Source organism: Lipotes vexillifer, unplaced genomic scaffold, assembly GCF_000442215.2.
Source record: "Lipotes vexillifer unplaced genomic scaffold, Lipotes_vexillifer_v1.1 scaffold777, whole genome shotgun sequence".
Classification (NCBI taxonomy): Eukaryota; Metazoa; Chordata; class Mammalia; order Artiodactyla; family Lipotidae; genus Lipotes; species Lipotes vexillifer.
Window position 1 is genome coordinate 4,296,063 of NW_006784423.1, and position 6,173 is coordinate 4,302,235.

Below are 6,173 nucleotides of genomic sequence, written 5' to 3' on the forward strand. Positions count from 1 at the left end.
ATTCCTGCTTGAGTCTTGACAAGCTGTGCAACGTCGGGCAAGTTACTTAGAAGTCACAGAGCCTGTTTGCTCATTACCAAAATGGGGTTGATAAGAAGGCCTATCTGCCAAAAGTACTGAAGTAAGTATTTATGAAGCCTTCCTGGGTGCATTGGTAACCGCTCAACCCCAAATAATTCTTTCACCAACTGTCACTCACCGCCCCTGCCACACTAAAAAAGAGTACTGTTAATGCCCAAATCCTTGGTGAAGTTTAATGGCTAAACTGCCAAACCATTCACATCAAGCCTTATGAATAATATTGCCAAGCCTTTGATGTAATTTCCAAGAGGTAATAATCAATAACGTAAAGACAGAGGGATAGTATGTATGGAAAGTGCCAACTATTCATAACCAAATTAGAATATGGCTATGGTTTGAAATCAGTCCTCCAGCCCCCACACACCACTCTATTATTAACTCTCTCCATCCTCCTATCTCAGGTAGAATGAAAAGTGTTGTTTCCTCTGGTTTAGGTCGACACAGCCTTGCAAAGGGCACTGCTGGGGTTTTTTGTTTGATTTTTTTTAATTATCAAGGTTTACTAAGAGATAAAGTTATTATGAGATTATGCAGCACTCTGACGAGTTAACTCTGAGTTTCAATGTGAAACATGTTAAGATCCCAGCATGCAAATTAGCTGATATCTGCCCGCTCTGTGTATATATAAAATTTTTAATGTACTTATCATGGATTTAAAAGATTAAGATATTAAATAATGGAACTCATTTCCAAAAGAAAAACCTGTCATAGATACCCTAGTAAGTATTAACGAAATATATGTAGGAGGATATAAATATTACATTTCTTGCGTATGGGAATTTTTGGGGTTTTTTTAGTGGTATATTTGATGATGATCCCACTTTTTTGCCTTTTCATAATTTTTAAATTTCTTCTTCTCTTTCTTTTGTTCTTCCTTTCTCTTAAAAAACTTTTCTGATTTCTAAAGTAACATATTCCCATTATAGGACACTTATGAAAATAGAAAAGGAGAAAATAATCTCAACATGCATAATACTTTAGCATTGTCTTATACCTTTTCTATATATTTTCAAATAATTAAGATTTTAAATAATCTCATATCCTGCTGTTCCTACTTAATAAAACAGCATTTTCCTGTGTCAGAAAGCACTCTGTTATCATTTTAATTGCCACACCATATTCCTTCTTGAGGATATATTATAATTTACAAGATGTATTTTACTATAAAATAACCCCATGACCATCTTCTCATGTAAGGCAGTACAGATCAGTTTTCGGAGCATGACCTCTGGCACCAGACTGGCTGGTTGAATCCTCATTCTACTCTTTACCAGCTGAATAACATTGGGCTGGTCACTTACCATCTCTGTTCCTCAATCACTTTATCCGTAAAAGGGAATAACAATACTGTCTCCCAGAGCTGATGTGAAAGTTCCATGAGTTACTATGGCAAATAGTAACTGGTGGATAATAAATATCACTAAGCTATTATTACTTATCTACATGTCTTATTATTTTCTTGGTGCTATCTCATGGCAGTATAGTCTATGAGTCAAAGAGTACATTTTAAACATGATGAATGCATACCACCAAACCGCACCCAGAAATGTAACCATTCATACCCCTCAGCAGTGAAAGACAATATCCCTCCCCTATACCCACAGAAGCATTTGAGCACTCTCATTCTTTAAATCTAAGGAGGTATTTAAATTGGTAAAATGGTATCTCATGGCTTATTAATCTGCATTTCTACTGGTATAAATGAGGCAAAATATTAATCATGTATTTTTTAGCTATTTTATTTCCATTTTTTTATGCTTTTTTGTCCAGTTCTTAAATTGTTAGTGGTGTTTTTTCAACTTGTTGCATAGTTTTCCTTTCCAGTTCCTCTTCTGATGTCTTAACATATGGACAATTTGATATTTATGCAGTCAAACCTATCATTCTTTTGTGACTTTTCCATAACTTTTACATTTAGAACATTCCTTTGCCCTCAGTAGTCAGATAGATACCTACCTGTATTTTCTTCATTTTTATGGCTTAATGGGGTTTTTTTTGCATTTAATTTTTTACCCTTTAACAATTAACTTTGTTGTTTGGTACGAAGATAGTGTCTAACTTAATTTATTTTTCCCAAATGGCTACTAATTACTACTCTATCATTAGTTAAAAATCCTGTCTTTCCTTTAGAGTTGGTTGATACTGTAGTTATATTGTACAGGGCCTCCCTGAGCAATCTATGGAAAATCTAACATCTGCTTGAGAGCGAATACACACAAGCATGTGACCTAGTGCACACGCGAAAGCACGTGCGCGCGCACATACACACACCTCTCTCTCTCTCTCTCTGTCTTTGCTCTCCCACTTTGTTTTGTTCTTTTATTCCTAGCACTTATCACCAACTGACATACTATCATCTTATGTTTGTTTGCTTGTTTGTTATTTGCTGAATTAATGAATGCATCAAATTCATAAAATATGTACAGTTTGGAGTCTTACATGATTATCTGATCCATTGTTAAAAGATTAAGATAATCTTCTACTGTGACATGCTTCTTAAATCATAACATCTTGCAAAGTATGTTTTAATGACTGATGTTAAGTCTAGGGCAATCATCCTTGCTTGGTTCTTGAAAAAAAAAAAAAACTGATGCCTGGGTTCCACCTAGATGTCTGGAATACAGTCTGGGCATACCGATTTGTAAAAATCCTCCAGATGATTCTAATATGTAGCCAAGGTAGGCAGACACAGATCCAGGGGACTTACTTCTATACTTAAAAGTAAATTTAAAATATCCTAAACATATGATTAATAAGAATACCTAATAATTAAGATATAAATATATGTGCATGTATATGTACAAATACGTGTATGTGTGCACATGTAGGTATGTATGTGCATGCACACACAAACACACACACACACACCAAGAAAACTCACAAACGTTCCCTAAATCACCCGATGGCATGAAGTTTTCTCTAAATGAAAAAGGCTCTCTTCCAAAGATTGTGTGACCTTGGGTGAGGGTCAGATCCAAGCTGACCACTCCCTCTGCCCCGAAGGCTACACAGTCAAAGGTGCCTCCAGAGCATCTGAATGGTCATGTCCTGAGCTCCTCGTTCTGCCCAACTTTCCTGTTTATAGACCCCATCTGAGCAAAGTGACGGTTCTCTAGAAAAAATAATGCACAGAAACTCAGAGTTGTTAGGCCACTTCAGAGCTCTTTCTCTCAAGGAACCTGAGACTAGATCAGGTGAAATGATCAAAGAGTGTTTGTTCATTCATCTTTTGAGATGACAAAACAATCAAATGCCAAGCAGAGAAAATGATCTTGGACATCACGCACACGTACAAGCGTGTATATAAGTGCACACACTTCCACTCTAAGGAAGAATTTATGTCAAAATAGGTTTCTCTTGGGGAGGCCAGGAGGATCATTCCCATCCCGCAGTCCTGGTCACACAATGTCTACTGTTGCTACCCTTATGCTTCCCCAGCCTCCACCCCTGGTCCTGCCGCTGGGGTCACCCTCCACACTTCGAGCTGCACACTCCCTGAGGTCCTAGCAGTTTGGCCCAGTGGCTGCCTGCTCACGGAAGCTCTCCAGCTAGCCCAGAACCTGCACAAACCCAGTTTCCTCCAGATTTACCCCCTCCTGGCCCATCCAAGGCCCTCAGATTGGAAAGTGGGCCCCAGAGCCCAGCACTGCACAGCACCAAGTGGGTGTTATGTAATACAGCGAGCTCAGGTGCCTGTACCTGAAGGAGCTGCCCAGTCATCTGTTGGTCTGCTAACCGCAGTACAGCTGCCGGGCTTCTAACGCCTGGAGGCACCTGGGATGGAGATGAAGGTTTTGAAATCAGGAAAATCTGGGTGTGAATCTGGGATCTGTTACTTAGTAGCTGGATGCCCTTGGGTAAACTACTGAACCTCTCTGGGCTCGGTTCCCCTCCTCTTAAGAAGCATACTGCATTTGGCCTGTAGGAGGCTTAAGCGAAAATCATGCATCTAAAAGTGTCAGACACAAGTAACTGCTTAATAAATGAAAACTATCACTTCTTTTAGCTGTTCTCACCTTTCTAGAAAAAAACTGGGACTGGTTTAACCACTAAAACTACACTATTAGGGAAAGTTGATGATGCTGAATCACCAGTTATTCGTGTGGATACACACATATGTATGCATATATGCTAATTATTTTAAATAATATATATTATATATAATAGCTATACGTATATGCATGCATTTTTAACGGATCTTTCAGAACCCCTGCCCCTGAGGCTGGGTCGCCCCTTGTCCCCAGCCAGCAGCAGAGGGCAGTGGGAGGGACCGCAGGTGGCAGAGGCAGGTTTGTCCTTACCTTCAGAAGGCGTCCCGAGGCTGGGGAGGGGGCGGCTGTCCCCCTGGACATCCGATGGCGAGGCAGGTGAGAAAGAGCAAAAGCTGCCTTCCTACCACCGTGAAACCAGAAAGGAGAGGAGCCGCAAGCGTAACGCAACAGAAAAAGAACAGAAAGTCTGAAGAAAGAAAAAGCGTCTGGCAAAACTCGGCTGGCCGAGGCCGCGGGTGCGGCGCTGCTTCCGGCCCCGCGGCCTGGGCTGTGTCCTGGGTCTGGGACGCTCCTTGACTGGGTTTGTTCTCGGTCGGGGTCCTCCCTCTCCCGCTCCTCCGCGGGGGCGCTCTGGGTCCGGGGTGCTTCCGGCCTGGGGGTGCCGCGCATCCGCGCCGCTCCCAGTCTAAGGATGCTCGTCCGCGGGGGCGTTCCTGCTCTTGGGTGTTTCGGGTCCCGGGCGCTCCGGGGCGGGCTCCCCCCAGTCCGGGGATGCTCCTCAGTGGGCGCGCTCCGGGTCGGCGTGCGCGCTTCTCTTGGCGCTCGGGGTACTGGCTTCTCCGGCTGGGCGCGCCGCCCGTGGGTTTCGGCAGCGGCTCGCTCGCGGAGGCGAAGGCGCGCAGCTGGAAAATCCGGCACCTTGCCGGGGGCCGAGGAGGCTGCGGCCGGGGGCGGCGCGCCTGGGTCCCGGGAGCTGGCGGGCCGTGGGCGGTGGCCGGGCGACCCGCGGGGCCAGGAGGGGGCGCGCCTGGGCGGCTCCTACGCACCCTCCGGGCGGCGGGGCAGCCGGGACCAGAGCCGGGTGAGGAGGTTGTCAGCCCCGGCCTGACGGAGGGACAGCATCTGCGCTTAGGGGAAGGGGCTGGGGCCGGCTGGGGACACGACGGAGGCCGAGGAGTCGTCCCAACGCCACCGGGCGGCTCCCCGAGGCCAGCCAAAGGTGCGGAGGACTTGTGGTTCCAGCGTTGGGGTCCTGGCTCTGTCCTAATGCCTTCTGCTTAACCTGAGGGGTGGGTGGTTCGCCATTGGGAAGCGGAAGAGGGGCGCAGAGGTGTTAAATTGGGATTTTAAATTGGTTAGAAGAAAAGGAGGCCAGTGGAGAAAGCGTGTTTCTAAGTTTTTATGGTGGGGTGGAACTCAGGATACATTTTTAGACTGGTCTGTGATTGGACCTTTCAAACAAAAATGAAAAATGAAACCCACAGCAGACAGCGAAAAGGTTTAACGAGAGTGAATTTCATTCTTTTTATCCAATCAAAGTCATTCACCACATAATAAAAGAGAAAAATCGTATAAGTATCTCAATAAATGTAATTAAAAAGAATTTTGCACTCGTCAACACCCTTTCTTGATTAATAACACCTGAGAAACTGAGAATAGAAGGGAGCGTTCTTTTTTTTAACATCTTTATTAGAGTATAATTGCTTTACAATTGTGTGTTAGTTTCGGCTGTATAACAAACTGAATCAGCTATACGTATACATATATCCCCATATCTCCTCCCTCTCACGTCTCCCTCCCACCCTCCCTATCCCACCCCTCTAGGTGGTCACAAAGCATTGAGCTGATGTCCCTGTGCTATGCGGCTGCTTCCCACTAGCTATCTGGTTTACATTTGGTGGTGTATATATGTCCATGCCACTCTCTCACTTCGTCCCAGCTTACCCTTCCCCCTCCCCGTGTCCTCAAGTCCATTCTCTACGTCTGTGTCTTTATTCCTGTCCTGCTCCTAGGTTCTTCGTGACCTTTTTTTTTTCTTAAATTCCATATATATGTGTTAGCATATGGTATTTGTCTTTCTCCTTCTGACTTACTTCACTC